Genomic DNA, 14,492 nt, shown 5'->3' with positions numbered 1-14,492 from the left:
GATTGTAGGGGGAAACTCGAAGAACACACAGCGTCAAAAACACAGACATCTATTGGTCACCAGGGGGGGGGGAGATATCTTTATTATGTAAAAAAATAGGAGGGAGAGGTTAGCTTCCGCCATGGCGGGTTGCTATTCCCAGCAAAGAAAGGCAAACAAAAAGAATAACAAACCACCAAGGGCAATGCGATGAACATGTACAGTACTATGGCTATCAGGTAACAGTTGTGTTAGTGAGCTTCAGGAAGTATCTTTAAGCGGGCCATCGTTGCACAAGAAAGGGTAAATATATTGCCTTTTATGATGTATGGTGCTAATGCCATACAAGCATAGCCCAGGCAAATTCGCAGCAGTCAATAAGATAGACCTCAAACAACCGACAAAAACTTGTCTGGTACCTGCTACATTTTAATGTAGGTGTTCTCTCATTACCTCGAGCTACGGTAATCCATACTTTGCACAAATTGCATACTTTACACAAACTTCATGTCACCTTCATGTTTAGCTCGCAATTTTCAGTGTATTGAAAAGCTTATTAACTGAACGGCGTTTTTGCCTAATCAACACTATTCATTCCCTTGTGAAACCCTCCTACTGGCGGAAGATGGTTTCCGCATGTTGCTGACGCCACCTCTTGAGACACCCTCCTTTGAACATAATGCTCACCTCCAGATGCCTGTCTACTAAAGAAGGCACCCTTACTGCTTGGGCTTTAGATGACATCAGACATTTAGTTTTTTGCTAGTAACCATCGACATGCTTCTTTTGAATATCTCTGCAGTTATTAACTTATGCCTGCTTTCTTGTGTCCCCACTCATAATAGCGCTTCTTTAGAGGAAAGGCTGAGGCTGAGCTGCAACATATATTTGGAGTAATTTATGACAATTTGAAGAAAAATATGTAATGACCTGGGGTTTGAATTAATGAGTCTAATGTAATTTGGTGTTCTACACAATGTCTTGCAATTATGCCCATATGAAAAACTTGCATGCAAGGCAGAGCAATGTGATGCTTGATGAACTTTGGCAATTGCTTTTGTACTGCACCATTTTTTGAAACCCCCAAAAAGTATTTTAGAAGTTTACGCAGACTGTTCTGCAAATCTTGTAGGTCATGCTTTGTGGTAAACAGGTCTCATCAATGGACGTACTCTGAAAACAACACGACAGGATGCAGTCTTTTCGTGTTGTCTTCAACATTTGCGCATTGCTCAGGGTTGTTTGCTATGCTGTTTGTCCACCAGCTTGCCTGCATTTATGCTGTTCTATCAGTGATTCTAGGTCAAGTTATTGTCATGCAACCACATTATTGATGAAAGAAGGAAGTAACTGAAAAGGCTAGTCAGCTGTAGGACTCGAACCCACATCTTCTGGATTACCGGTCCGGCGCTCTACCAATTGAGCTAAGCTAACACACCTCCCCAGCGACTTCCAAGGGCGCGTCATCTGAAGGGACACATCAACTACTCTCTCTCTCTCACTCATCCTTCTTTCACTCTTACATTTTTGCTCACTCATACACACATTCATACGACAGGATCGACGCAAGCGGCAACTGTTGAACATGAGAGAACTGATGTTCTGAGGCTGGAGCACATAGAAAGGATAAATACATAAAAAGACATTATTTTTTTCTTTGTTACTGTCATGCTTCCTGCTTCTAAGACCAGATAGCACTTGTCTTTGCTATACTATCTGAAAGACATATGAAGAAACACAATGTTAGAACACAATTGTGTTTAATAAAGATCATGTCTTGCAGCCACAGCAACCATTTAGTTGAGTGAAATGATGAAGCCCACGCATGCTCTGTTATATTTGTTGTTTATTATTATACTATTATTGTTAAACTAATATCAATAATATAACTAATTATACACTATTATTATGTATTATTATTATACTGCATAGTTTTATACGTGGTTGCAGATACCCAGCGCAGGTCTCATCTATCATACAGGCTACAAAGCACACTTTTCGTAAAAGCAAGGAATAGTGGTGTGTGTGGGGGGGAGGGGATATGTTTATTATATTAAAAAATAGGAGGGAAAGCTTAGCCTCTGCTATAGCGGCTTCCTATTCCCAGGAAAGAAAAAGAAAGGGAAAGACAAATCAAAGAAAAACAAGTGGTGTAAGGTTTTTAACGAAAGCTCTGTCTTTTCAATGCAGTCAACTTTTGATCAAACACAAGCATGCGTGATGACAATGAAAACATCATAACCACGAGGTCTATCAACACAGCCCCTTTGTTTACACTGATGTAATGTATGTCTGTATGTATGCAGGTGTTGGAAGGTGTGTGTAGGAGAACACTTTCCTCTTGATCTCAGGGCCTTGTGGGTTACGGCCCCCCTTTTCATACATAAGGATTAGACAGGGTACCTGATATTCTTTCATAAGTCATATTTTTACAGGATTTACATGCATTTTGATTACTACAGGTAGCGTCTATTAAATTAGAAGGATCTGTTATGTGACATCAATATTTTTACAATTAGTATCACTACCCCTCTGATACCAAACATCCCTAAATATAGCCTCACATCATGTGAGTCCTACCAGAAGTCTGCTTACCACAATTTACAATATTGCAGATTAGATTTCAAAAACTGCAGCTGTTACATGGAATAAACTGCCAAAGTGTAAGCACCCCATTTAATTGTTACTCCTTTTGTTGTCCACGTCCCATTTCTTTTGGACTTCTTTCGTGAAGGTTCCCAGTCTGAATAATTCATAAACAGTTGGTGCTCTCGGAGAGCTTTCTTATCGCTAAAGATGAGTTGTGCAGTGAGTGGCTTATTTGCATATGCTCACCAATTAAATAAATATCAACTTTTGAATTTTACTTTGGACACTTTTGGGTGAGTACCTGGGCCTGCTTACACTAGACTTCAGCTAGGGTCCTAACCTTGAGGAATTCCCTTTGGCACAGCCTTGCTAGTACTTGTGTCACATGCTACTGACATAAACTTTCCTATAAGCGAAATGCACTGCCAGAGCTGTGTCAAAGCAAATGCCTCTAGGTTAGCATCCTAATAGAAGTTTCGTGCAAGTGGGCCAGTACCTCCAGCAAAAAATATTCTGAGAACGAACTGCATTGACACTCAGTGACTTTTTCGAGTTATTAGTTGGATACTGTTTACATATTTCTTGCGTGAAGCATTGTGCAAATATGCTCTTTGGCTGCTGTCAGTTGTGTGTCAGGGTGACATGGAAGATATACTGCGCTTTTCATTCGTCTTCTCTACCGAACTGGTGCACAGCACTCGTGTCGTCTCATGATGCAAACGTGCTGTCTCACCTGCGGAATGACATCATAGCCATTGCTGTTTACAAGTCAGGTAGAGAAGGATTCCAAAGCATGCCTTCACAGAGACCAACAGACCAACTTCGAGGCGGTGCCATCTGTGTATACAGAAGTACCAACTAGGCAGCTCCGCAGACAAACAATCTTATTTCACCAAGAGAACAACATTCTCTTAAGAAATGCGAACTGAGATGTTTCTGCAGCTTTGACCTTTTAAGGACTATTATTTTTGAGCTACACCTGCAATCTAATAATAGTAGTACGGCACTATGACACAAATAAAATTGCATCACCATTGGAAGTGAGGGCATAAGTCATGTGACAATGCTCCTCTCGCCGACTTGCCAATGCACAACCAATTTCTGAAAGTTTCGTTCGGTGACAGATTCCCTGCAATTTGAGTCGGTCATGAATGTACAGTTGGTGCAGAAAGTTGGCCTGTGTGAACGCTCTTATCCTTTGTCACCCCTGTGTGACAGACAAATTAACATGCGATAGATACATCAAGTGAGCTGAGTAAGAGAGCTTTGGACACTGCTCTGTACAAAAAAATGTGTAAACTGTAACCAACTGATAACTTGAAGAAATCACCAACTGCCAACATAGTTTTTTTTAAATATTTTTCACTGAAGGTTCCGATACGTAAAACAGACATTTCAAAAGTGTCCCTAGTAAAATTTAAATGTTAGAATTTGCATTTAATAAGCGAGCATATACAAATGAGCCATTGCCTGCACAGTCCATGGCACTGCACTCTCAAGTTTACGGAGGTCTAATCTGCACTAGTGCAACCCAGCTTAAGACATACAGAATTAATTTGCCAGTTTCGATTGAAATACATGTGTCAAGTGTAAACAGCACACACTTGTTTCCTGACTGTAGGTCCTCTATGCCCACTCAGAAGAAGAGCTCGATGCAGCGACAGCCAGCCCTCAAAGTCAGTCTCACCCATGCAAGTGTCAAAGTGATGCTGCTCGATACAATCTCTGTCTCTTTATTACAAATATCCAATCATTACATTATTCTTTATTTGACACAATATCACCTTCCTTCAATACAAGTCAGGCCACATCTGTCGTTCGATTGACTCGCCTGCAAGTTTGTTGTGGTTGTTGATGTTGCAAAATATAACAAAATTTACAAAAAATTCCTAGAGTATAATAACTATTGGGACCTGTCTACTAGTGTGTGCTGACATTTGTAGTACTTATTATCTGTATGAAGATCTAATAAGTACAACATGGTCTTCACCTTTGCATTGAAATACAGATAGCCATGTTACAGCTGTGCGGGTGTGATACTTTGGCAAGGTTTCCGTTAAATGTGCTAAACCAAAAAAAGTGCAATTATGCCGCTTCACAGCATCTCTATACGCCAGCGCAAGCTTATACTTGTAAAGGTTTTGCACTGGGGGAATACCTAGTTGACCGAAAGCTCTACTGGTATTGGACAGGTATGTTCATTACGCCCCGAACAGCTTTCCTCTAAATCGTCGCGAATGCCTGCAAATTTCGCGTAGTGGTAGTTCCCAACACCAGAGAGCAGTAATTGAGATGCGACTGGAAGATATCATTGTAGGTTATTAGTTTAGCTTTTTGAGGCAAAACGAAGTGGTTTCGATTAATGACCCCTGCCACTTTGGATAGCTTTGACTTAATGGAGGCAATGTGGCTATCCCAGCTCATGTGCTCATGAAAAAGGACACATAAGAGCTTAGCTTCGGATGTGACCTCAATTGCATTAAAGTTAATGGTTATGGCAGATTTCAATTCGATTGGTTTATTTCTTGGCCGAAAAATGACAGCCTTCGTTTTGTTAATGTTTATTCTCAGCTTGTTTTCGGACGTCCAATTTGCAAAATATTATAAATCAGCATTTGCTTGCTGAACCAGACCATCAACTGTGGCACCACAGAAGAGTAAAGTGGTGTCGTCCGCATACATAATAGCATAATAACACCGTGCGCACACCTCTGTATAATATCGTTAACGTATAAGTTAAATAAGAGCGTCCCTAGCACGCTTCCCTGTGGCACACCTGATGTTATTGTTGATAAATCCGAGACAGCTTGATTTATTGTGGCTCTTTGTTTCCTATCCTCTAGGTAAGACTTGAATAACTCCCATGGTGTGCCACGAATTCCATAACCGCAAATCTTCCTTAAAAGCACCTGGTGGTTAAGCGTATGAAACCCTTCACTCAGGTCCACGAAAACTCCTATAGCGTCAAAAGCTTATCTTCAAAATTCTGAAGTATTTTTTCTTTAATTTTCAGCAGGGCAATTTCCGTAGACCTTAGTTTTCGGAAACCGTATTGACAATCTGTTAACAAACCCTGCTTTTCTAAAAATGAAGAAAGTCTACTATGTAAGAGTTGCTCAAAATTCCTCGCAAATACAGGGAGTACGGAGATTGGTCTATAGTTTGACATGCTATCTGTATCGCCACCTTTATAAATAACAACAACTTTGGCTACCTTCATACTTGATGGAAACACGCCTGATGATATTGAGATATTATATAAATAGGCTACGTGCGGTGCAATTAAGCCGATTATATACTTGAGTGGCAAAACCTGTAGACCAAATATATCCGTGCACCTGGAATTTTTCATGGCCAGAAAAGCCGACACGACTTCTTCAGCGGTAACGGGAAATAAGTAAAATGAATTTGAACAAACTGCGGCATCTCGCTCAACTCTATCTATATAATCAGTATCGCCGACAATGTTACAGAAAAAGTCGTTGAAATTATCAGCCAGCTGCTTACCACTAATTACACTACCACTAATGTTTATATTGAGAGTGCCTTTGCGATCACTTTCGCGATTTATTAGTTGGTTCAGGTTCCTCCATATAGCGCGTGGCTCGCGGCCTGACCAGGAATTCAAAAGTGAATTGTAGTAGAGAGCCTTAGCTTGCCTTATCTCTCTATTGACAAAGTTACGCTGTGTCTTAAAGGCTTCAAAATCACTCGGAAGCCGCGTGCGGACAAATTTACTAAAAAGCCTCGCCCTCTTTCGCATCATCCTAGGGTGGGTGTCGGTGACCCACGGCTTGCGCGCACGTTTACACTGTACCCTCATACATGTTGGAAAATGGCTGTTGTTGAGATTTGTGATAATATCAACACAACGTTCATACGCAAGTGAAACATTAGTCTCATGTTGTGCGCTTTCCCAATTAATTTCACCCACTGCTCTACGACAGACTGGGCTTCATCAGTTCCTAACAGAAGCAGACTTCCCGATGTGGTCTGTCCGTCAGATCTACCGAGCACTCTGCGACATAAGCTTTCCAATTAGGGAGCAGCAACAACACGACCGAAGTCGCATCGCATCGAGTCTCATCGACGGAACGAGGGTAGACATCCTATGGCAACATACGCACGACATCCTTCCTGTACGAGCAAGATTGTAGTTTGGGTTATCCCGGTCGGATACGTGTGTGCTGTGTGGTGAGAGGGAAAAAAACCGCCACATCTTCTACGATTGTATCAATGCAGCGGCTTTGTGGCGTCGAGTGGCTTCTGTCTACCGGATTCCCCGAGTGTCTTATGACACGGTCCACTACCTGGACGACCTCCCAGTACCATTGAGGAAGGAACCCACCCTTCTGTTGCTGGCAGCGGAGATATGTTTTCAGTTGTGGTGTGCGCGGACGCGTTCCGTCTACGGAGCGGCACCAGCTACACTCCTGAACCTGACACTTGCGACACGCGTGGCACTCAAGGCCCGCCTAACGGCAGACCTTCGTAGACTAGGCAGGGACGGTTTCCGACGCCGATGGCGAAGTCATCATGACGTCTTTGTGCTCTCCCAGGGAAACATCTTGGTCACTTTTTATACAATCGTGTGATGTTTTGTCTGTTCTATTCTTCTTAAGCAAGTGCACTAGGGTTTTGACGTATAATATTCCGAATAATCAATTTACTAAAGTAGGCCTACTCGCGCAACTTTTGTATAGCGTTGTATAGTGTTGTATTCTGTGTTGTATATCGTACAGTGTAGTGTAATGTAAGGTATAGTGTAGTGTACAGCGTATGTGTACAGTGTACCGTAGTTTGGTGTAGTGCGATGCAGTGAGTATGGCCACTCTGCCAGGGGCTGCCAAGCCCCATGCAAGAAGTGCGGCGAAGATCACGCAGCCTCGGCCTGTGCGGTGACGTCCTATGCGAATGTTACATCCCGGGCGGAGCCGGGCGGGCCGTTGACAGAGAACGTCCTTGAGGCAACCGAGGTGCCAGAACGGGTAACAGATTGGTCAGAGGCCGTGGCAAAGGAGCTTGATCTACGAGTGGAAGACCGGTGGCGCGACTGTCCCGGGGCCGAGTGCTACAGTCTGGCAGCGGCGAGACAGTGCCTGACGCCATGGGCGGGGAGAGTCCGTCCGACTCCCAGGACGGTGACCTGTCCCACGGCCTGTCTGGTGGGAGCTTAGTGATAGCGACAGGTAATATCGATGCCGACACGGCAGAGGATGACCCCAAGGGCGAAAACGTCAACATGGAGGACGACAAGTGTGAAAACGTCAATATGAAGGACGACAAGGGTGAAAACGTCAACATGGAGGACGACGAGGGTGCTTCACCAGCGGGGATGAAACGTCCGCTTTCGACGGAGACAGTTTCGTCCGGAAGCAAAAGTGTGCATGAACTGCCCGGCAGCAAAAAAATTAACAACTGATTTTCGCGCGAAATGGAACTTGTCTGGTGAGAGGACATGTGTTTCTCGTTTTATTAATCACGTTCAAACTCGCAACGTTTAATATTCGAGGACTGCGATGATGTAGGAAACAGGAAATGTTAAAAGAGGTAGTTCAGAAACTGGATTTACACATTGTATGTTTGCAAGAAACGCACTTCTTCTGCCTGGCAGATGTTAGAAATTTTGAGCGCACTACTGGTGTGATAACTGTGAGCAGCTTTGGAGCGAGGAATTCCCGGGGCGTAACCCCAGCCAGCACAATGTACTGAAAGTCAAGTGCAATAGGGGTGGTCGGGTAGGTGGAAGGCCTTCGACAGACTCGTGAAACTAATGAACATTGACAAGACACATACCGTCCACCCCTGTTGCACTCAACTTTCAGTACATTGTGCTGCTTGGGACGATAGCCTTGTCGCCTTCTTTCCGGAGCGAGATAAGGCAGTATGTCCGGGACGATCAAGGTCGAGTCATCGTGGCAGACGTTGTGTTTGAAGGGAAAGTCTATAAAATTGTAAACGTCTACGTGCCTGTAGATAATCAGGACAGAAGTTTGTTCTTCGAGTCGTTAGATGGCTTCTTGGTTGGTTCCGGGGAAAGAATCCTGACCGGTGACTTTAATTGTGTACTTAATGAATGTGTTGACAGCACGGGGGGATCTTTAGCTAGCAGGCCATGGAAAGCTAAAGGGTTGAGGCGCTTAGTAAATTCTTACAATTTTGTTGATGCACGGGAACATGTGTATGGCTCAACGCGCGGTTTTACTTTTCACGCGCAGGGCCGAAGTGTGCGTTTAGACAGGTGCTATGTAAATCGTGCTGTGACGCGTAACATTGTGGACTGTGAAGCAGCGCAACTTAATACTGGATCTGTTTATTTGAGTGACCATTGCATGCTGGCAGTCGAGTTTGCTATTGGAGGCGGATTTGGGAGGCTTCCCAACCGGTGGCGACTGAACACTAGTCTGTTGTACGACGACGAAGTGGCAGACGATATTAGACGTATAATCAGCATCCACGAACCCAAAAGAAATATGTTCGGTTGACTGGTGGGAGACCTTGAAGGGCGAAATAATTCACGCGTTTAAAAAGTGGGGGAAGCAGCGTGCCCGGGAGCGGAAGGAAATGATCTATGCCATACGGTGGGGTCTGCACAGTTTGCGCGGTTTGGGCCTAGAGACCGCAGCCCAACTCGAAGCATATAGGGAACTGCAAGAAGACTTAAGAGGGGATACGAGTGAGGCGGCATCTCCGATTCACGATTTTTTCGCTCGTAGATGGCGCCACACGAACATACGGGTCTCAGCCTGGAGGAAGCTGTAACCATTACCCTTAGTACAAATAACTCACTCCTCCGCAGGATTGTGTAGTCCCAAAAACACGTGTGACCTCCTTGACTATTGAGATGCAGGGATCTCACGTCATGTTTGGGTTGCCAATGTCAACTCAGCTACAAAGAAAGAAGGAGGTCCCGACGAAAGCCAATTCTTCCCTTTTGTCCCTTTGTGGACTGCATCTGGTGACTTCTTGATGTTTTGCTCTCTTAGCTTGTCTGACTTTCTGGACGCAAGCGCGGAGTCCAAATCTTATATTTCGTTGGCCCTCGCTTATTTATATTCACCTGCTGATTTTTCTTTGGCGCCGAGATCTCACACTAGAACATTTTGCGGACGCATTTTGTATTTAACTGACTATTCTGATTTCGTGTATTTACCTTGCGTCTGTGTGCAAGTGAATCTAAATTTATTTGTCGCTACAAACATTAACCGAATAAGTCCTCCGAAACCTAGACAAGATAAGCCGTGCAGCAGACCTTTGCATTTTGTCTTCTTTATTTTTTTATTTTTTTTCTGGGACAGCGTGGATGTGCAGAGATCCAAGACTGCAGATGCATACTCTAAATGAGGGGAACTAATGTTTTGATTGTAGATGGGTAGAAATCCAGCTAACCGGTAGAGATGTAGGAAGGGAGTTGCCTCAGGACAGCAGCCGCCGATATTTCCAACAGAGACTGTTGAACAAAAACAGTCTCTGAAGAACAGCCTCAGAAGAACAGAAGAAGAACAGTCTCTGTTCGAAATATCGGCGGCTTCTGTCCTGAGGCAACTCCCTTCCTAATGTTTTGATTGATTGATTTCTGAAAGAAAAAAATGGAGATGTTAGTCCCGAGCCACTCGGAACTAATGCTTTATATGCTGTTAATTTAATATGTTTTGTTGTACCATGGCGAAATTTCCTTCTTATAGTTTCCACAGACAAGCGGCTTTCGCACACATATGGATATCCGATTTCAGACATTTCCCTTTAAATTTGCCGCCAGCAATGAGAAGGGTGCCCAGAAGAAGCGCAGACTGTCGGCTGCTCCCAACGTCAGGCCATATTCTTCAATATGTGTAATTCGTCGGATTGTACCCACTTTTCTGTTCAGCTGTGTTGTTCGTAAATGACAAAGGTCTTAAAATAACCAGTGGCCTCCCCTCTTCGGCTGAACAAAGCAAACAAATAAATAAAAAAGCAGAGGACACTGATTGCCTGCACCGTATGCTCGAATCAAAACTTACGGAAAAACAGGTGCGTACGACCCACTCCACGGAGCTTTGAACTCCTTTCAAAACAAACGCCTTTCCAACAAACGGCGTCGATCAAACGGCATTCGACCAAACGATTTTCGATGAAATGGGCGGACACCCAGTTTTAGTTTATTTACTTTGCGCCTATGTGCAGGTGAACCTAAATTTGGTCCTTACAACATACATGTATCCTTCGAAACCTAGATAAGATATCAGAAGGTCGAAACTTAAAAGGCCGAAAAATTAAAACATCGAACGATCAGAAGGCTGAAAATTCAGAAAACCGAACTATCAGCAGGCTGGAAAGCCAGAAAACCGAATTACCGTAAGGTCGAAAAGTAAGGAAGCCAAGATACGGAAATTGTTATTCCAACTGCGATAAAAAATGAGCTCTACAAAGTAAGTAGGATATAACTGTTGAGAACTAATACAGGGAATAAATCGTTTCACCAAACTTCCCTTTAGATAACGTACTTTCGATCACTTAGGCAGAAAAAAAAAGTAAAAGTAGAGATGACTGTGTTATTGCAAGTGTTTATTGTACACGACGACAATCACGTTCGGGTTGCGAAATATATAGAGCGACACCATCTCCTCTAAAATTAATTGAGTGGGTAGTACAAGTCATTCACTGGCAATCACCCACCAGGCACTTTCTTTTTGTAAACATGTCCCCAAGAGTCTAGGCATCTAAGACGCTCAGACTTGCAAATGCAGGTTGCAGTACATCAGTACAAATAGTGTTCCGTGAATTTTGGGAGCAAGCCTTTTTTTTTCAGAACTTGCCATTTTTTGAGTCAATATACCCAATAAGCACCCTTCTTTTGGGTGTAATATGTGACACCCCTGTTACACCCATCATTGGACCCCGAGCCCGAGAACTCGGAAGACTGAACTATCGAAAGCCAGAGGGCCACCAAGAAAGGAAAAATATATATTCAAAAAGTTACATCTGCTACATCAGGTAGATCCACAACGCTGTGCTCAGGACAGGTATTGGGAATTAATGTGCTAAATGCTTTTTATGCATTTAAAATAACTTTGTATGACCTTGTCCAGCGCATGCCACTTTTTGGCAGCATCCCTCATGTACTAGGGTTGATCTTACAGCTGTGGATAGAGAAAGAGCTTCTTTTGAAAAAGTTCTGTTAAAAAGCGAATTTCTACCTGGAGTCTTTGTCAACGTTTTATTCATAAATTATTTATTTCGCAGACATCCTCTTGGGATTCCTTATTTTTGGGTAAGGCTATATTATTCAATTCAGAGAGAGAACATGGTGAGAAACACGTCGGAAGGTGAGTCTCTCCCCTCCCCCCCCCCCCAAAAAAAAAGGAGAGAGAGAGACAGAAAGGCGTACGTAACGCACCTCTCTGCTTCTCATATGCGCGGTATATAGTGAGCACGCGCCAAGAGAATGTAGGATATATGCTCTGGTCTCCCTTCAAATCCGCGTATTGATCTTTCGATCTTTCGCGGTGGAGGGAGGCGAAAGGGAGCCGGTCCTTCATATTTCGAGAAGGGCCTCTTGATAACGCGGTCCGCCCCCGGGGGGGCCGTGTCTTAGAATGCGCGGCCAGTAAAACGGTCGTCGGGGCAGCATCGCTTGCGGTGTTGTTTCCGGGAAGATTTTTCCTAAAGATCTTTCGCCTTTAGGGCCAGGACCTTTCGCGGTGGAGGGAGGCGAAAGGGAGCCGGTCCTTCATATTTGGAGAAGGGCCCCTTGATAACGCGGTCCACCCCTGGGTGGGCCGTGTCTTTGAACGCGCGGCCGATAACAAGGTCGTCGGGGCAGTACCTCTTGCGGTGCTGTTCCGAAAAGATATTTTCTTGATCTTTTGCATTTTACTAAAGATCACCGCGGAGGGGGACAGCAGAATGAGCTTCTAGACATTTTTTGCTAGACCTAACCCGTTTGGGTAAGGCTATATTACTCAATTCAAAGAGAGAACATGGTGAGAAACACGTCGGAAGGTGAGTCTCTCCCCCCCCCCCTTCAAAAAAAAAAAAAAAAACAGGGAGAGAGAGACAGAAAGGCGTACGTAACGCTCCTCTGCGCTTATCATATGCGCGGTATATAGTGAGCACGCGCCAACAGAATGTAGGATATATGCTCTCGTCTCCCTTCAAATCCGCGTATTGATCTTTCGTATCGGGGATGTAAATAAGATGAACATGTGTTTTAAATAGGATGTAAATTTGGTGCACTTTTCCCAATAAAGTTTCGTATTGATCTTTGGGAAGAAAACTCCAACACGAGTTCGATGTCTTGGGCGAGGATGCCTTCAAAAAGCGCTGGCGGGGGCACTGGAAGGTGTTTCTGCGGCATCAGGGGCGAATTGCGATTAAGTTTTGAGTGACATGGGATGCCATGTCAGTGGATCAGGGTGCTTGCGCACGGGTCTCGTTCTTGTGCTGTACGGGATGACTTTGATTGTACTTGCTAAATGCCCACACTGTATAGCTAGCGACTCTGTGTTGTAAGTATGGCTCTATGGCTTTGTACTGTGATTTGTGATTTGCGATGATGTGATGTGCATTGATCTGGTTTGGATGGCTGTTTTGACCTGATCTGACCTGTGTGGACAACCGTTGTTCTTTTGTTAATAAACTTCGCCTTTTACTAAAGATCACCGTGGAGGGGGACAGCAGAATGAGCTTCTAGACAATTTTTGCTAGGCCTAACCCGTTTGGGTAAGGCTATATTATTCAATTCAAAGAGAGAACATGGTGAGAAGCACGTCTGAAGGTGAGTCTCTGCCCCCCCCCCCCATCAGAAAAAAAAACAGGGAGACAGATACAGAAAGGCGTACGTAACGCACCTCTGTGCGTGCTTCTCACATGCGCGGTATATAGTGAGCACGCGCCAAGAGAATGTAGGATATATGCTCTGGTCTCCCTTCAAATCCGCGTATTGATCTTTCGATCTTTTGCGGTGGAGGGAGGCGAAAGGGAGCCGGTCCTTCATATTTCGAGAAGGGCCCCTTGATAACGCGGTCCGCCCCCGGGTGGGACGTGTCTTAGAATGCGCGGCCCGTTAAAACGGGTGTCGGGGCAGCATCGCTTGCGGTGTTGTTTCCGGGAAGATTTTTCTGAAAGATCTTTCGCCTTTTACTAAAGATCACCTTGGAGGGGGACAGCAGAATGAGCTTCTACACAATTTTTGCGAGGCCTAACCCGTTTGGGTAAGGCTATATTATTCAATTCAGAGAGAGAACATGGTGAGAAACACGTCGGAAGGTCAGTCTCTCCCGCCCCCCCCCTCAAAAAAACAACAACAGGGAGACAGATACAGAAAGGCGTACGTAACGCACCTCTGTGCGTGCTTCTCATATGCGCGGTATATAGTGAGCACGCGCCAAGAGAATGTAGGATATATGCTCTGGTCTCCCTTCAAATCCGCGTATTGATCTTTCGATCTTTCGTGGTGGAGGGAGGCGAAAGGGAGCCGGTCCTTCATTTTTGGAGAAGGGCCCCTTGGTAACGCGGTCCGCCCCCGGGTGGGCCGTGTCTCTGAACGCGCGGCCGATAACAAGGTCGTCGGGGCAGTACCGCTTGCGGTGCTGTTCCGGGAAGACCTTTTCCTGATCTTTCGCCTTTTACTAAAGGTCACCGTGGAGGGGACAGCAGAATGAGCAAGGCACATATAAATGGTAGCGAAGCTTGCATTGGCCACTACGTCTTCAAGGGCGGCCATGATAAAGACCGTCAGCGCCATCCATCCGTTGCGGGGCATACTACAAATTTTATCATAATGACATCACGTGGACGCCACGTGGTACGTCACGTTACGTATAGCACGGGGCGTGCCAGGCGCTCGCGCTGCGCGTTCCTTCCACCGCGATGCCGAGCCGCAGAATGTCACAATCGCTGTTGATAGCAAATCCAAGAGCAAAGGCTCATGAACAATTTGTAAA

The 14,492-nt window shown here is 44.7% G+C and overlaps 2 non-coding genes and 1 pseudogene across 2 annotated transcripts; 2 read left to right on the top strand and 1 right to left on the bottom strand.

Moving 5' to 3' along the window:
* Positions 1-1,340: 1,340 nt before the first annotated feature.
* Positions 1,341-1,413, bottom strand: Trnat-ggu (transfer RNA threonine (anticodon GGU)). Its single transcript has one exon. It is a non-coding gene; the product is annotated as a tRNA-Thr (tRNA).
* Positions 1,414-12,373: 10,960 nt separating this feature from the next.
* On the top strand, positions 12,374-12,498 carry LOC135379619 (U5 spliceosomal RNA). Its single transcript, XR_010419098.1, has one exon. It is a non-coding gene; the product is annotated as a U5 spliceosomal RNA (small nuclear RNA).
* A 1,137-nt stretch (positions 12,499-13,635) lies between these two features.
* Positions 13,636-13,764, top strand: LOC135379638 (U5 spliceosomal RNA; annotated as a pseudogene).
* The last annotated feature ends 728 nt before the right edge of the window (positions 13,765-14,492 follow it).

This window comes from Ornithodoros turicata, chromosome 1, assembly GCF_037126465.1.
Source record: "Ornithodoros turicata isolate Travis chromosome 1, ASM3712646v1, whole genome shotgun sequence".
Taxonomy (NCBI): Eukaryota; Metazoa; Arthropoda; class Arachnida; order Ixodida; family Argasidae; genus Ornithodoros; species Ornithodoros turicata.
This window is presented reverse-complemented; position numbering and strand designations above follow the sequence as displayed.